General features: G+C 40.5%; 1 protein-coding gene and 1 long non-coding RNA gene across 12 annotated transcripts in view; one reads left to right on the top strand and one right to left on the bottom strand.

The window, feature by feature from the left end:
• Nucleotides 1-1,974: 1,974 nt before the first annotated feature.
• LOC125933377 (uncharacterized) lies at nt 1,975-8,147 on the bottom strand. The gene is made up of 2 exons (XR_007460938.1): nt 8,072-8,147; nt 1,975-2,625 (listed from the first exon to the last, which is right to left on the bottom strand). It is a non-coding gene; the product is annotated as an uncharacterized LOC125933377 (long non-coding RNA).
• Nucleotides 8,148-8,224: 77 nt separating this feature from the next.
• CSGALNACT2 (chondroitin sulfate N-acetylgalactosaminyltransferase 2) overlaps nt 8,225-18,621 on the top strand; it is a 45,914-nt gene continuing 35,517 nt past the window's right edge. For 5 of the 11 annotated variants that reach the window (XM_049646333.1, XM_049646334.1, XM_049646335.1 and 2 more), the window contains exon 1: nt 8,227-8,380. The gene's annotated coding sequence lies outside the window, so the exon portion shown is untranslated. Of the gene's footprint in view, nt 8,381-18,621 lie in introns of all 11 variants that reach the window. The other 6 variants (XM_049646328.1, XM_049646329.1, XM_049646327.1 and 3 more) reach the window with 3 other exon arrangements.

Raw genomic sequence — 18,621 nt, 5'->3', positions numbered from 1 at the left:
CTTTCTCTCTGAATGTTTAGAAACGTATGCCGAGAAAATCTCATACTAAAAATACTAAAAACCCCTTTTTCAAGAGCATTGAACTTCCATCAGGAGTGTTTGTGTGTGTGTGTGTTTGGTTTATTTGTCTTTAAAAGTCCCATTTCTCCACTGTCTTCCACAAAGGATGCTTTCCCACCACAAGGCCAGCTTATTTGGGTGGAAATTTAGCTGAATATAATGTCTGAGAATGGGGTCTGGACAAATACTTCACACATAAAAGAAAATTCTAAGGCAAAACATAATTTCCCCCAGTAGAAATAAAGCATTTTTTCTCCAGTGAATGGTTTCCTGTCCTCCTTTGAGCATATTGACTTGTAGGATACTTAGCAGGTGGTATTTAGGGTGGTTCTAGGAGGTGCCTGAGAAGCCCTTACCTCTGTGGCCCCGGAAAGACATAGTGTGGGTCTGAAGGGCATGTGCAGCGGTAGGGGGTGCTGGGAATGCCTCATATCTTCAGTGTGGAGGTAGGCACAGAACTTATCCCCTGCTGTCGCCCCCTCATGTCGCCCTTTCCGCTGAGGCCACCTGCTGTGTCGTCTCTTCCCAGGCAGCAGCCTCAACGGCCTTGTTAGAACCGTGTTAGGGATTCACATGAAGCGTTCTTAGCAGACATTGTGAAAAAATCAGAACCTGTATGTAGAGAGTTTTTCAGTTTGGGGCAGGTCTGAAGCCGAGGCTGGATGGGTGGCAGTGTGACAGCAGGAAGAATAAGCGTCACATCCAGAGTTAAAGAGGAACACACTATCGATGCCCAAAAGACATCACGGTTAATCTTTGCAACTCAGGTTTTGATTGCTGTGTCAAGCGAGGAGATATTTTTTGCAGAGGTTTCTGGGATGTGCTAAATCACAGGACCTGGCCAAGCAACATCTCTCAGCTGGAGCCCGGGCCCAGAGTCGCAACAGGGAAGCCATCTGCAGGAACATGTGGCTGCAGGAACATCAGTGTCACGGGGAACTGGGCCAGGCAGCGCCGAAGGAGTCACGACCCGAGACCACCACAGCCACTGTGACCCCAGGAGGCACCATAATCCTGCATCCTTTCAGAGGATACTGAGCAATTCAAGTTCAAAGTTAGCATGAGCAGGCAAGGTAAGGACAGTAAGTGCATTCTAAAACTAAAAAAATATTTTTTTGAGAAAGAAATCATTTTGATATTTCATACACAGATAATACTTACCATGAAAACTGTCAATTGCTTGAATAAAACCGTGAGGCTTCATTTTAAGCATCCCTGTTTTTATTTATCTTGGTCAACTTTGTAAACAATATCAGAGTAAACCATATCCTTTTTGGCTGCTCTCGGGAGAAGGATGAATATGAGGCTGCCTCTTACTACCTGAGGCAAAGGACTTTGCCCAGAGGACACACAGTGCCTGTATCACAGCCCTGTCCTCAGAGGCTTCGCTCACCAAGAGCCTATGACTTGCTTCATAGATTGTGCCTCTTGAGGGTTTTAAAGAGCTTGAGGGGCACCTGGGTGGCTCCAATCAGTTAAGCATCCGACTGTTGGTTTTGGCTCAGGTTATGATCACAGATTCGTGAGTTCAAGCCCGTGTCGGGCTCTGCACTGTCAGCACAGAGCTAGCTTGGGATTCTCTCTCTCTCCTTGCTCTCTGCCCCGCCCCCCCTCCCCACCATCACTGTCTCTCTCAAAATAAATAAACTTAAATAAATAAATAAATAAATAGCTTCAAAATGTTCCTGGAGGCTCTGTGGCCACAGTGGGCCAGGAGCATGCCAAGGGTTTGAGGGGCTTTGTAAGCGTGTGGAAAGGAAAGATCATCAGATGTGATTTTTAGGAAAAGGAGTGACACACAGGTTGCCAGGATTCTGGTGTGTCATAAGATGGTGACTGAAAATTGTATTTTTTAAGAGAAGTCTAATTATCTATAATCTTTAGTTTCGTAGAAATAAGTAAAGACCATCCAAATGAGAACAAGCAGAGGTTATTTATTCTGAACTTGCTGTATAGTAAGGGAGCCGACCACCAGCACTAGCTTTTGACAGAAACTCAAAGGCAGGCAGAGGAGGGAAAAGCTTTATAGTAGAAAAGGGGGTGATGGAGAGAGGCCTCAGGCGTGTCGTGATTGGAGGTTGTTGGCATGGGAAGACTGGAGGTAGGCTACCTGGAAGCCAGGAATCTCATGCGATTCGTTTTGGGAACATAACTGGCTTTCTCTGGTTGGTCCTGATTCAGAAATAGGAGCAAAAGATAGGGAAACAGGCAGTCATTGACCAAGCCCTGACCATTCCGGGCTGGTTGCTGCACAGGTGTGGGTCAGAGTGTCTCAGTTTACATGTGGTCTGATCATTGTCTGGGTGTTCAGTCTCTCCGTCCGCCTCTCTGGTCATTTTCTTGCTTGTGAGAGGTTGACCAATTTAGGGAAGCCTAGAAATCCAGATCTTCACCGCTTTGAGACTGATCGTCCAGTCATCTCCATGGCCAACTGTACCATGAGGTCTTCTCGGCCTTTCTGTTGTGCATGATGGGTTCCATCATGTTGTTCCATCTGACGAGGAAGTGTCTGTGCAGAAGCATTTCAGGCCCTGGATAGAATGCAGTGGACCAGTATCACGACCACTATGACAAAAACAGGAATAATCAATAACCCCTGTAAGATGCTTTGAATCCACAACCCTAGTCCAGGCCAAGAATAAATCCCACACAGGTCATGAGAGTCAACCTTACAGAGCAAGTAGCTTTTGCTCTTTAAGGCATTGTGTAGCCTATCCCACCTTCCCTGTGTCACTGATCCAAATACAGTACTAGGAATGACACACACCATGACGAACCTACGTGACATTTAGAACAATGCCACTGTCTCTTTACAGTCTCTCCTCCAGTGTTGATGTAAGGTAGTAATCCATTTGTGCTCTATGAGTGGTTTCAGGGAGAAATGTAGCTGTTTGGTATCATGATCTGCTACAGCATTTTCTTCAGCTTCAACATTCTCTTTTTTTGCCTCATTCTCAGACTTCATAATAGCCACCGCTGTGGTAAGTAGAGTGTATCTAAAAGTTGCTTAAGTTGCTCTCCATTTTTGTGGAGGTTCTAGCAACCCAAAGTCGTGTAGCACTCCAAAAGCATATTTCCTATCTGTATATATGTTCACTCCCTAGTCATTGGCTAGTTAACAAGCTCTAGTAAACGCAATAAGTTCTGCCATTTAGACTGATTTTACCTCAGGTAGAGGACTATATTCTAAAGGAGACCTTTGATTAATGATAGTATATGCTGCTTGATAACGTCTAGCGTTGAGAATGATCTATCAACAAACAGGATTAGCTCAGGGTTCTCAGCATGAGACTGTAGTAAATCTGAGGGAGGTGCAGAGTGCTCCCAAATTATCTGAGGCAAAATCATCACAAGGCTCCCCTTCTTCTGAGAAGGAAGGAGAGTGCCAGGATTTGGGGGGGGGGGGGTTGTAGCGGTGAGTAGTACCTGAGAGGGAGAGAGTAATAGAATTTCATAAGAGGTTAATCAGCTGCCTGAAAAGTGCTGTGTTCTCAGTCAATAGTAATGGCTTTACTTCAGGAAGAATCATGAGGTCAAGCGAAGAGCCTGGAACTAGCTCAGCAGAAGCATCAGCAAATTTTGCAGCAGAGCACTTGTCCTAACACTAGGGAGAGACATCTTTACAGCGTGTCAAGGGAAGGCTATAGTAAGTGATGGCTTTTGGATAGTTCCCATGAAACTCCAAGGGCTTGTCCAAATTGCTCATGCACAAATAGACAAAAGGGCTTTCTGTTGTTTGGGATGTCTAGGAAAGGAGGCCATTGGGGAACTACCTTCAGGTTCCAGAAAGCCTGTCCATGTTTGGGCTCCCAGAAGAGAGAATCTCTTACTAAGAACATATAGTTCCTTAAAAAGTGTCAAAATTCCAGAAAAAGCACCGATAGTCTGCAAAATCTAGTTAAACCTTTAAATCCTCCCAAATGCCATTTTGTCAGGGATCTACCATTGATTTGAGTAGTTTTTAGTCTATCACAAAAGAATGGTTTCCCCCTTCTACATGGATCATGCCCTAAACAACAGACTGCATTCTGGAAAAATGGTCATTTATCTTTTGAAATGTTTTTTTTTCTAAATATTATTTATTGTCAAGTTAGCTAACATACAGTGTACAGAGTGTGCTCTTGGTTTTGGGAGTAGATTCCCGTGATTCATCACTTACATACAGCACCCAGTGCTCCTCCCAACAAGTGCCCTCCTCAGTGCCCATCACCCATTTCCCCCTGCCCTTTCATCCTCCCTTCAACCCTCAGTTTGTTCTCTGTATTTAAGAGTCTCTCATGCCATCTGCCTGAGGGGCTAGTCAATGATTGGCACCCTTCTAAGAAGAGAGAAATTTGGACCTAAGGAAGGCACACAAGGAAGAACATAAAGATGGATGCTGGTCTGATGAGAACCCCAAACTCAGGTCTGAGAAGCCAGCCAGAGAAACAGGATTCCAGAGCCTGTGTCAGTGTTCTACCCCACTATTCCCGATATGACAGACAACACTCTTAGGACACAAAATAGTAACCTAAAAGACAGCAAAAAGGGATGAAAGGAACGGACTGATTCCATCAAAGATGCCAAACAAATGGAAATCAGTAACAAAAAACAGATTGCCACACTGAGAATAAATAGCCAAAGAACTCAGTGCAAAGCAAAGCAAAGCAAGCAGAGGTCAGACCCAATGCCAATTTACCATATCCTTATAGACTTGATAAACCAAGAAACACAAGGCACAAGGAGCTTCTGTGGATACCACACTTAATTGAAGGCAACAAGCAGTGAAGACCATACCTTGGTGGGGCCACTAGGAAAACTGGAGACAAAGATGGCCCAAATGAAAACAGGAAAAGGCTATCGAGAGTTTGCTACAGCAAAGGAGTCAGCCTCCATCACTTTCATTTGGCAGGAGCTCAAAAGCAGGCTTAGTGGAGTGGGAAAGCTTTATAGTTAAAAAAGAAGCCTCAGATTGGATATTTGGGGGAGGGACACTATATTCTTCTGATATTAATATACCACAACTGTACTTTAGTATTTTTCTCAATGGAACTACTTATTTTCCATTATTTTCCATAGATCACCCATTATCTGCCAAAGAATTTGAATTATGCATTATTTTCTCTCCAAATTTAAATTATACACATTTAATATCTGATGTAGCAATTTAAAAAATAATAAAACACTAACAATTTAAATCCATTGATGGCAGAATCTCAATTATTTTAAAAACAACTGTTCTAATGCAGGATTCAAATAACAGTTTACGAGAAGTGACAACTAGTTAACGTTAACCCCATTGCTTCCATTTCATGTCAGGTCCTGTGCTGGAAGAGCCTCTGCAGTTTCCTCTCGGAGCTTCTGTCTTCTCCATGGTAAACTGAGGACCATAACCTACTCCACAAGGATGTCAAGAGGATTAGAAGGATTAAAACGGAGGGAGCAGTGGGAAAACCACCTGCTGCTGAGTGCACCCTCAGCCTGTGCCAGACGTGGCTACACAGCATGATCAGTAAGGAAAGTATAGGATAAAGGAAGAAAAACAAATGCTATAAAAAAGAAAGGCCAGCACTTATAAGGCTAGTGGAAGTAGACAAAGAATGGAAGGTTTAACATGGAGGGGAGTGGTTTTACTGTGCATTGCAGCACATTAGGAAATGAGCCTGTTTTGCATCTGGTGAGTGAAAGTATAGACTTCTCTTGCTGTTACTTTGACACCCAGTAGAGGAAAGTTAGAGCTGTAGATTTTACTATTATTCATTCATTCATTCATTCATTCACATATCCGTGGGTATGCAGTGAGCACCTATAATGGGGTCAGGCCCCTTGCCTGGCTTAGGGGTGCTGTCCCTGCCCTAGGAGACAGATAGTCTTGGCCAATTTAAAGTGTCTAGGGACAACATAAGGAACAGCCTAAGAATTTGCCATTATTGGATATGAGGCTAGAGTACCAGGTCCAGATACTCCTTTTTCTGCGGAATGCCTAAGGGCCATCAGCAGGAATTTCAAGTACAGGCTGATTATAGCATCTTAACTAAGAACATGTAGTGAACTTGGATTGAGAACTTCAAAGTTGCCAGCCTGGGAACATAATCCCCTGGCCATTCAGTGGCCTGACATTTATGTTTACTTGAAGTAACACCTTAAGCATTTAAAGAATTTCTGTCTTATCCTCTTAAATCCACCAATGCTGTGGATCCACTCTCTAATTCTCCCAAGACAGAATACTTTACCTTTGCATTCACACTCCCAAGTCGGGTCCTCAGACTTACAGGACAAACGCTCATGGCAGGTTTAAACACTAGATAACTAATTTACACTAAGTAGACTCCCACAAGGCTGATTGCCATACTAGAGCATAACTAGGCATCCAGACAGAAAACTTAATTTCATGACAGCAAAGTTAATCATTCGTGCCACCTGCCGGAAGGGCTAGTCAAGTGGCAGAGATTCTGGATAAGGGAGAGATCCTTGTGTGTTCTTATTTTAATCAATTCAATTCACATTTATTGAACATTACCCTTACTATGCGTAAAGTACTGGTGGATTGAAAAGACATGGTCCTTATCTTCAGAAGGTCACAGACCCATGGAATCTATGACTAGATGGATTATTTACTCTTGGACCAGGTTAGGAGGAAGGAATGTTAATGTTTATTTATTTTTGAGAGAGAGAGAGACAGAGCATGAGTTGGGGAGGAGCAGAGAGAGAGGGAGACACAGAATCCGAAGCAGGCTCCAGCTGCTTCTGAGCTGTCAGCACAGAGCCCAACGCGGGGCTTGAACTAACGAACTGAGAGATCTTGACCTGAGCCGAAGTCGGACACTTAACCGACTGAGCCACCCAGGTGCCCCAAGAGGGTTAAAACTATAAATGTTTACAGTTGCTCACAAGTGATATGAGAAAAAAAAAAAAATAACATGAGTCGTGACACCTTGAAATTAGGAAGAAGTTGCACATTCAGCAAGCCTGGCTTAGAAACGGGCTATTCAGACTCTCTTACTGGTGGAATTTCCCACAAGACATATCTGAGGAGAACATCTGTGGTAAAGACGTCCCAATAACCATCATCAAAGGAAGACAGCTGTGATTAGGAGCAGATCCTCCCAGCAGTGCCGCTTCTACAGGGTGCATCTCAGACTTCACCTCAGTCTTCTGCTCTAATGTGCTTAATGGTGACAGTGAACTCCGACTGCCTGCCATCTGCCAGGCACGGTGCCAGACACTTCAAATACAAAACTGCATTTAACCCTCACAACCACCTTAGGAAGTATGTGCTGTTGTTACTGTCCCTACAACACCGCTGAGGAAACAGGCTTAGAGAGGCTAAGTATGGTAACCTGCCAAAGTAGCCCTGTAAGGAAAGCAGAACCTGGTGAGAGGCAGACCCCAGAGCTGCTCTTAGCACCTCCGTGTCCTTTCCAGACACAGGCAGGTGCCAGTGCTCTCTGACATCCCCTCCCCTGCTCAGGCCACTGCTCTCCAGGGCAGGACAAAGTGCCTTGGGGATGTCCCTAAAATAAGCAGTTGAGTGGAGGGGGTGTTAGGGAGGGCTTTCTTTTTTTCCACTCACTAAATCATACAATGTCAGATCTCAAGCCGTCTTCCAGAATGTCTACCTCAAACCCTTCGTTTCACATATAAGGAAACCCAGGTTCAAAGAAATGGAATGGCTAAAGGTCCAGCGGCAGCTCAGGACTTCCTCCCTGGGGCCTCACGCACAGCCCAGTGCATGCTAGGATGCTCGGACACTTGTGGCGACCTGTCAGTCCTTAGCTCAGTGCCCACAAAGGCACTCATCGCCCCCTTTGGGCTCCCAGGACAGGGGTCCCCGACAGGACAGCGCTGCCATCCTCCGCTGAGTTCCTCCCTCTGGCAAAGTCAGCGGTCCGCCAGAGTTGGTACTCCTGTCCCTGCAGACGCTTGCTCCAGGAAGAACGGTTTTCTGCCTGAGGCACTCTCCTGGTCTCCACAAATCGTTTTTGGAGCTACACACACACATACTTGAAACAGATAATCGATTAATCAGTACCGTACGCCAGTTACTGAGCTTCCGGTGCCTGACACTGGGTGCGGGCGGGGCAGTGGGCGGGGCCAAGGCGGGGCTGTCGGTGTTGGGCGTGGTCGGTGTTGGGCGTGGGCGGGGCGGGGCTGGGCGGGCGCAAGCCGCAGCTGCAGCCTCATTTCCTCACGCGCGCCGGAAGTGGCGGTTGTCGGCGCAGAGGCGTGCGGTGGGCTGTGGCGTGGCTGCATCCCTGTGCGCCGGGCGCCGCCGGAGTATGCCCGCGGCCGGGGAGAAGGCGGCTGGGCGGCGGTCGCCTTGCGAGGACTGAGGAGCGCGGTGAGTACCCGGCCCCACCCGGCCTTGCCTGCCCGCGCGGCTCTCGCGACTAGGGCCCGAGTGGTGCCGGGGCGCGCGGGCCGAGGGCTGTGGATCCCTCCTGTGCGGGTCGGGTCGCTTCTCCGACGAGCCCTCCGGGGGGGGCCCTGTCCGGGTGGGGTCGCCTCCTGGAGAAGCCCTCCGGAGACCGCTGCGGTGTCAGGAAAAGCCACAGTTTTTCGGAGCGGTTTGAGTTTTCTGTTGAAGAACGATGCTGTCAGAGACCGTTGGTTTGGGTGTGTTTTATTTTTGTCACTTTTTTTTTTTTTTTAAGCTGTAACTCACCCCCGCCTCTGCCTCTCTCAGTGCATAACTTTGCAGTCCGCTGTTAACCCTTTTATTGCGTTGAAGTAGTATTCTCCAGCTGCAGCCCCTCGCAGTTTCTGCCAGACACCAGGCGCCTTTAAAAGATGCACATTTGTGTCGGAATTAGTGGGGCCGCGGGGACTACAGGACAGGGAGCTTCTGGCATTTTCAGGCTGCATCTGGAAAATTGCACTATTGCTGAACAGCTTGCTGAGGAATCATTTGTAAAGGCAGTAGTGATGCTTTTATGATGACAGGATGAAACATTGATTATAAATCTTAAGCTTTTATCCTTCAGCCTGCTCTTGAGATTTATGTGCAGTGTGTGGACGTTTAGCCTCATGGAAGGTTCTCAGGAGCTGGGCCTTCATTCCTGGTGGAATTCATGTTGTCTTTAAATGTCGCATCAAAACGGTACTTCCAAACTTGGAGGTGGGAAACCAAGTATTTTATGACTGAGAATGTTGACCTTCATTTTGTATTGTTATTCTGATACCATTTGTTTAAAACTGTCTTGTGACTAAAAGAATGTAAGAAGGATGTCGGATGTCCAATATCTATGGCTTAGGAGATTTTGACATCAGTACACACCGTTTTGGTTCCCAACGGTTCGGAAATTACGTTTCTTTCTTAACTTTTTTATTGAGGTATAAAATACATATGAAGTCATCAAGTTCATAAATCTTTATTGTACAGCTCGGTGGATTTTTATAGATTTATTAACTTGTATAACCACAGGCTAGATCAAATTATACTTATAGAACGTTTCCATCATCCCAGGAGTTTCCCTCTGCTTCGTCCAAGTTTTACTGCTGCCCCCCACCCCCACCCCCATCAGTAATCTGATTTCTGTCATCAGCTCTTAGGTTTGTCTATTTTGGGCTCGATGTTAATGGATTCAGGCAGAATGCTGAGCAGTTGCTTGTGAGATTCACCCATGATGTTCCACGTATCAGTAGTTCATTCTTTTTTTTATTGCTGTTTAATATTCCATTGTATGGCTATGTGACTGTTCTTTTGTTGATGGATATTTGTGTTTCCAATTTTTGTTATTATGTATTTTGGGGAATGCTATGGAACATTCTTGTAAATGTTCTTGGTGAACACACACCTGTGTGCATTTCTGTCAGCTGTGGAGTAACTGTCATAAGGTAGGCAGAAAATTGTTTTAACCAACCTGGACTCTTTCTTTTCTTTTTCAATAGAATTTGTTATTTTAATTTATATAACATTCAAGATTGGTAAAAAGCAAAACTATTATGAGTTCAAGACTTAAGTGATTCGTTACCCTATGGTTATTTATTTTTTGAATTGTACACCTCTGACAGTCTTCTCCCAGACTGTCATTACTTATTTAACTATCTGTTAGAGAAGTCTGCTAGATAGAGCTGGTGTCCCTGAAGCTTATTGCATAACGCTTAGGTAAGAACAGTGTTACTCAAATTGGTGGTTGTTAGGGGAAACGAAACACCAAAAGGATATGACTAAAAATGGATTGAAGAATCATGGGATTGCAAGTCAGTAAACTTAACATTGTTGTCATACTATACAAGTACTAGGTGTAAATGTAAAATTGAATTCTAGGGTTATTTACAAGTACGAATTTACTGTAGGAGTGCAGTGATTTCCATGTATACTGAGATGCTGATACATTTATATCAGAAACAGAAACATTTAAATCAGAGACATTCATATCAGGGGACAGACAACAGAAATCTGTGGCATGTGAGAGGTGCCCCAGACTGAACAAATAACGAGACCTGAAGCAATGGAATTGATAGAAGAAATAGAAGAATACTTTAAAATTAATATTAGTATGCTCAGATTTGGGAGGGTACCATGCTTATTGAACAGGCTGCCCTGAAAACAAGCAATTAGTTCTTGAATAGTAAAACATAGAAAGAAGGAAAAATAGCTATGACATGGAAAATAGATCCAAAAGAGTCAATGCACATCTAACAGCAATTCCAGGAAGGAATAGAAATTAGAAGGGGAGAAATAACCACAGAGATTGTGAGGGTAGAAGTATCCAGGCAGTATCTTGGTCATCCAGAGCCAAACAGAAAAATGTTATCAGGAGACAAAGTACCAGCAAATGTAAATCAGCCCTTCCTTCTCACACCTTCCATTTCATCTGTGTTGTGGGGATGATCAGTAAGTATAATCTTTTAAGAGAGCTTGTAGAAAGATGTGGCACAGGTTGAGGGCTTCTGGCTGTGCTAACAACTCCTATTCCCCCGTTCTCCTCCCCTCGCAATTGACAATAGATGCCAGATTTCCCATTCTTACCTTACGGTAGAATGGAAATAAAATACTGTGTCAAGGAAAGAAAGGAAGGAAACAAAGAAATTTGTCTTAGTAGAAGTATCTGAGTTTATGAATGGACTAGACACACTGAGTGTCTTAAACGAGTGTTGATAGACACGCCTAGATACATTCCAATGAAATTTATGAGCTTCCATGGATAAATAAATATACAGTCTCATAAGCTTCTAAAGAGAAATATATGGTTATCTATAAAGGAGTGAAAATCAGATGTGTGATCAGACTTCTAATTTGGGATGTGGTTATCTAACATAATATCTAATATCTAATATAATATCTAACATAAATAGTGTCCATGAGACATATTTTAGACTCAGAAACTTCTCACCAACCAACCTGTCATTCAAAGTGAGGGCATAATTGGAGCACCTGGGTGACTCAGTTGAGTGTCCAACTTTTGATTTTGGCTCAGGTCATGATCTCACAGTTTCTCGAGTTCAGGCCCCATGTTGGGTTCTGTGCTAACAACACAGAGCCTGCTTGAGATTCTACCCCCCTCCCCCACCCTCCCCGCACCCACTTGCATTTTCTCTGTCTCTCAAATAAATTAAAAAAAAAAAAAAGGTGGGAGCAAAATAAAGTCATTTTCACCCATACCCACTAGGAATACCCCAAGAGGTACTCTATCAAGTAAAAAATTAATCCAAGAAAAATAGATATGGAATTCAAGAAACAGTGACCAAAGAAAATAGTATAACTTATTTCTTAACTCCAAGACATTGATAATGATAAGCTAAGAACTATAATGGAATGCTAAGGAAGGATTAATGGACCAGAGTAGTTATAGTTTAAAGTCTGTAATCTGGAGCAAATATTTAACATAATTTTTAAAGTTGATTGGGAAGGTGAGATATAGATAAAGCCATGCTGAAAGGCTTATCCTGAGCAAGGAAAGGCTATAGAAACTGACCAATTACATGCTGAAATGAATACTTTAAAGAATTTTAACCTAGCAGTCCTGTTTTCAGAGATTTATCCTATGGGTGAAATAATACATGGGAGGTCATGTATATATAAGGCTGTTTATGCTGGGATGTTTAATAGTGGCAATAGGTTTGGAAGGATACACAAAAACTGAAGAAGGGACCTGGGCCTCTGAGATAGAAGGCAGAGGTTTCACTGTATGACCTTATATCATGTTTAACTTTTTTCTCACATGTATTTATTTTGTAGAATTTTAGAAATAGAAAAAAATTCTAAGAGTGTATACAAATGTAAAGGTTTAGAGCACAAGTTGCCAAATGTGACTAGGAACCTATTTTAGTATTACCTGTGACATAAGGGTGACTTTTATATTTTTAAGTGCTTGGGGGGGAAAAAAACCTAAAAGAAGAATATTTTGTGACATGAAAATTATAGGAAGTTCACATTTCAGTATCCGTTGGAATACAACTATGCTCATTCATTTGCACATTTTCTGTGGCTGCTTTTGTGCTGCAAGGCAGAGGTACTACATGGCCCTTTACCTGAAATGTTTGTTAATCCCTGGTTTAGAGACAGAAATAGACCTCCATATGTATAAGGAATTGTGCTTATGATAAAAGTGAAATTTCAAATTAGTGACAAGAGCATGGATTGTTTAATAAATGATAAGAAATGGTTATTTGAGAAAATAAGTTTTATATTAGGATAATTTCCAGTACAGACGCTAAAATCGAGAAGTCATGCAGGAAAAGACTGATAGATTTGACTCCATTAACAACAGCAACAAAAGAAAACTTTGCACAAGGGAAATAACACCCAACACTTACTGAGCACTTAATGCTTGCTTGTCATGTTTTACTTGACTGTTACAATAACACTGCAAGTAGGTTCTATAATTATTCCCACTTAACAGATGAGAAAACTGAAGCTTGTAGAGATTGAAGAATATATCTATAATAAAGAATTAGAAAGTGATAGAGCAGATGTATGAATTTAGGCCATCTGGCTCCCAAACCTATTGTGCAGACAAGATATTACTTTATAGGTATTATCTATGTCAACACATCTAGATCTACCTCATTCCTTTCAAATGCTCTGTTGTATAAATGTCTCCAGTTTATTTATCCTCTCTTATTGATAGACTTTAAGTTACTTTTATTTTGCTGTTATATGTAGCAGTAGTAAACATCTTATATATGTGACTATATGCTAGTATAAGTATTTCTGTAGTATGAAGTCTTAAAAATCTTAAAAGTGGAATTGTGAATTGCTGGATTAAAAGGCGTAAGTCATATTTGTCCTTCCAAAAATAAGGTGTGTGTGTGTCTATTTTTAATTTATCTTTAATCAAAGGAATTGAAACATCTTGGAAGGAACCTTGGCCATCCAAGCAAATTATTTTATAGATGAAGGCCATATAGGTTAAGTATTATGTCCAAGATTACACAGCTATTAAGTAGCTATTACACTTGACTTTTTGAGTTGTTTTTACTGTGCCACGGGCTGCTTTTGGCACATTCTTCTGTTTTACCTGTAATGATAGCATTAGTATTGCTGCCATTTGTTTTGCTGAAATCTGGGTACCTTGAATATAGTTTTCCCCAGAAACACTTGTCAGAATGATTATTCTGGTATTATTTGTTCTCAGCACCCAATACAGTGTCTGTCTTAGTCAGTTTGGATAGCTATAACAAAGTACTGTAGACTGGCTTAATTTATTTTTCTTAATCTGAGATCAGGGTACCAGTTATAGTTGAGTTCTGGTGAGGGCCCTCTTCTGGGTTATGGACTGCCAACTTGTTTCTTCAGATGGCAGAAAGAGGGCTACATTAATTGCTCTTTGGGATCTCTTTTATAAGAGCACTAATCCCATTAAAGAGGGCTGTACCCTCATGACCTCTAGTTAACCTCCCAAAGGCCTTTTACCCCCTTATAAGTAACACATTGGGGGTTAGGATTTCAACATAAGAGTGTCTGAGAGAAACATTCAGTCCATTGCAGTGCCTAACACACAATAGGTACTCAAATATTTTTTTTAACGTGTTTATTAATTTTTGAGTGACAGAGACAGACATTCATTTTTAACAGACATTTTTGAGTTAGACAGAACACTAACAGCGGAAGGGCAGAGAGAGAGAGAGAGAGAGAGAGAGAGAGAGGCACACACACACACACAGAATCCAGAGCAGGCTCCGAGCTGTCAGCACAGAGCCTGACACAGGGCTTGAACCCACAAACCATGAGATCATGACCTGAGCTGAAGTTGGACACTTAACCGACTGAGTCACCCAGGCACCCTGGTACTCAAATATTTGTTGAATGAGCACTACCTTCTGGTGATCAGTACTTTTATTTCTAAATACAAACCACTTATTCATTGACATGTTAAAGAATCCGTGTATCACTGTAACTCATAAATTGCTCAAGGAATAAAAGATTCTAATTCCTTCCCTTACAAATATTTATACTTCATAATGTTTTAGTTTGTTTTTTTCTGACAATGCTTATGTTTTCCAAATAATGTTTTGGCTTTTTGTTGTGTAAAAAATGAACTAAAAATTATAAATTTAGTTTTTGAAGACTTTAGTAAGACATTATACAGAAATTCAGGAAGATTATACAGAATAGAACTTTTTAAAATATTTTTATTAAAAGCCAAATTAACATACAGTGTAATACTGGTTTCAGGAGTAGAATTTAGTGATTCATCCCCTACATATAACACCCAGTGCTCATCCCAACAAATACCCTCCTTAATGCCCATCACCCATTTAGCCCAATCCCCCATCCAACAAACACGCTTCCAGCAGCCCTCAGTTTGTTCTCTGTATTAAAGAGTCTCTTATGGTTCGCCTCCCTCTCTGTTTTTATCTTCAGAATTGAGAATTTTTAATTATTTTTATGTTAATTTATTTTTTTGCGAGAGAGCAAGCTGGGGAAGGGCAGAGAGAGAAATCCCAAGCAGGCTCCATTCTGTCAGCACAGAACCCAGCATGGGGCTCAAACCCACGAACTGTGAGTTTGTGACCTGAGCCAAAACCAAGACTTGGACACTTAACCAACTGATCCATCCAGGCACCCCCAGAATAGAACTTTTAAAGTAAATAGATTCAAATGAATTGTTTGTATTTTGCAAAAGGCAATAGGTTATTCTAAATGCAAACATTACAGTGTAAGTATCATGGAAATTATGTATGAAATATGTATTAGTACTACAAAATTATAGAATCAAAAGATTGAGTAGAAATTGCTTAAAGGCCATAGTGTTATGTAGGGATCAGTGCCACAGAATGAACTATGTTTAGCAATCTTCTTTTGTCTCAGAATCAAGGCAAATAGAAAGATGTAACGAGACCTTGATGGTAATATGAGTTCTACTTTTTTTGGAGAGCAGGTTTTGCTTATTTTTGTTTTTGTTTTTTTGTTGTTGTGTTTTTTTAAGATTTTTAATTTTTTAAGTAATCTCTACACCCAACATGGGGCTCAAACTTACAACCCTGAAACCAAGAGTTGCATGCTCCACTGACTGAGCCAGCCAGGCGCCCCTCTTATTTTTGTTAAGTCCAAGCTGGTAGTCAGCAAACCTTCATGCTTGTCTTCTTAATGAACAAAATGGAGGTTTCTTAAAAATGCCTCTTTGATGCTACTACTCAAACTAAATCTGATTTTTTAAAAAGTAGCTTCACTGAGGTATAATTGACATATGATAAACTATGCATATTTAAAGTATACAATTTGATAATTTGAACATATGTATATACCTGTGAAATCATCACTACAAGTCAAAATGATAGACTGTATCTGTCACTCCCAAAAGTTTCCTTGTGCTCTTTTATAATTGCTTACTATTACCACTTCCCTAACCCACCCCTGGTCCCAGTAATCACTGATTCATCTGCTCTCTGTCACTACAAATTACCTTACATTTTCTAGAATTGTATATAAATAGAATATACACTCTCATTGTTGAGCTTCTGTCACTGAGAATAATTACTGAGATTCACCGGTGATGATACATGTATCAGTATGGCTCTACCACAGTTTGTTTATCCATTCACTTGTTGATAAACATTTGAGTTGTTTCTAGTTTTTGGTTGTTACATATAAAGCTGCCATGAGCATTTGTGTACAAATCTTTGTATGAACATATGCTTTCATTTCTCTCAGATAAATATCTAAGAATGAAAAGACGCAATCATGATAGGCTTATGTTTAACTTGTTAGGAAACTGTGTAAAACCGTCTTACATTCCTACCAGCAGTATATGAAAGTTCTGGTTCCTCCACATTGTCACCAGCACATCAGTCTTTTTAATTTTAGCCATTCTAAAATTAGCCATTCTATGTAATGGTATCTCATCGTGGTTTGAATTTGCATTTCCCTAATGACTAAGGGTGTTGAACATTTTTTTCATGTTCTTATATAAAGTGTTTGCTCAAATATTTTGCCAAGTTTTAATTGAGTTGTGTTTGTTTTGTTATTACTGCATTTTGATAGTGGTTAAGTATGTATTCTGAATGCAAGTCCTTTGTCAGAAATATGCTTTGCACCTATTTTCTTCAGATCAGTGACTTGTCTTTTCATTCTCTTAACAGCATCTTCCAAAGAGCACAAATTAACATATTTTGACAAAGTCCAGTTTTTCAGTTATGCTATTACTGTTTTATCAAAGAAATCTTTGCATAATAACTTAAGGTGACAAAGATTTCCTCCTGTGCTTCTACTTTTATAGTTTTGGGTTTTTCATTCATCTGTAATTCATTTTGAATTATATCCTAGTGGATGTGAAGTGGTTATCTCATTGTAGTTTTGTTATGTGTTTCCCTATTGGCTAATAATGTTGAGCCATCTTCTCATGTGTTTATAGGCCATTCTTAATCTTTTTAGAGAAATGTCTAGTTAGATCTTTTGCCCATTGTGTTATTTATCCTTCTGATACCGAGTGATAAGAGTTATTTACATATTCTAGACACAGACCCCTATCAGGTATATGATTTACAAATATTTTCTCCCATTCTGTAATTGTCTTTTCACTTTCTCAGTGATATCCTTTGCAGTACAAAAGTTTTTAATTTTAATGAAGTCCAATTTATTTATTTTGTCTTTGCTCTTTTGGTGTCATATCTAACAAATCATTGCCTAAAAGCCACAGAGATTTATACTTAGGTTTTCTAAGAGCTTTATGTTTTTAACTCTTACATTTCGATCTCTGACCCACTTGGAGTTAATTTTTGAATATAGTGTGAGGTAGGAGCCCAGTTTCATTCTTTTACATGTGAATATCCAGTTGTCCTAGCACCATTTATTGAAAAGACTTCTTTCTGCATTGAATTACCTTTCCACCTTGTTGAAATCAATTAATGTGGTTTATTTCTGGACCCTAAATTCTATTGATCTATATGTCTATGCGTGTACTAGTACCACACTATCTAGAAGTAAGTTTTGAAATGGGGAAGTGTGAGTCCTCCAGTTTCGCTCTTCTTTCTCTAGACTGTTTTGGCTATCCTGGGCTCCTTGAATTTCTATGTGAATTCTAGCTTGTCAGTTAGCTTGTCAATTTCTGTAACGTCAGCTGGATTCTGAAGAGGATCATGTTGAATCTGTAAATCAATTTGGAGAATATTGCTGTCTTAATAACATTAGGTCTTCCCATCCATGAGCATAGGTGTCTTTCCATTTATTTAAATCTTCTTTAATTTCTTTCAACAATGTTTTGTAGTTTTCAGAACATAAGTCTTATACTTGTTAAAATTATTCCTGAACATTTTATTCTTTTTGGTATATATCAGATTGTTTTCTTAATTTCATTTTCAAATTTTCAGTGCTGGTATATAGAAATACAATTGATTTTTATGTATTGATCTTGTATCCTGCAAACTGACTAAACTTATTTATTATAATAGATTTTTAGTGAATTCCTTAAGATTTTCTATATACAAGATCATATCATGTGCAATATTTTCCAATCTAGATGTCATTTTATTTCATTTTCTTGCATAACTGCCCTGGCTAGAACCTGTTCCAGTACTGTGTTAAAAAGAAGTGATGAGAGCAGACATCCTTGTCTTATTCCTGATCTTAGAGGGAAGCATGTAGTCTTTCACCATTAAATGTGAAGTTAGCTGTGTGTTAGCTTTTTTGTATCTGCCCTTTATCAGGTCGAGGAAGTTTCCTTATATTCTTAGTTTGTTAAGTAGTTTTATCAGAGGTGCAGGATTTTATCAAATGCTTTTTCTTTGTCTATTGACATGATTGTGCAGGGTTTGTCCTTTATTGATATGGTATATTAAATTAATTGACTTTTAGATGGTAAACCAATCTTGCATTTCTGTGATAAATCTCCCTTGGTCATGTTATATAATACTTTTTATGTGTTGATGGATTCAGAGTACTAAAGTTTGGTTGAGGATTTTTGTGTCTCTATCATTAAGGAATATTGGTATCTAGTTTTCTTTTGATGTCTTTATATGATTTTGGTATCAAAGTAATACTGGTCTTATAGAATGCTTTGGAAAGTGTGTTTTATTTTTTGGAACAGTTTGTGAAGAATTGGTATTAATTCTTACAAATGGTTGGTAGAATCCGCTATTGAAGACATCTGGGCCTGGACTTTTCTTTGTGGGTAGTCTTTGATTATTAATTTGGTC

Source organism: Panthera uncia, chromosome D2 (assembly GCF_023721935.1).
Source record: "Panthera uncia isolate 11264 chromosome D2, Puncia_PCG_1.0, whole genome shotgun sequence".
Taxonomy (NCBI): Eukaryota; Metazoa; Chordata; class Mammalia; order Carnivora; family Felidae; genus Panthera; species Panthera uncia.
Note: the sequence above shows the minus strand (reverse complement) of the source record. Positions and strands in the feature narration are given on the sequence as shown.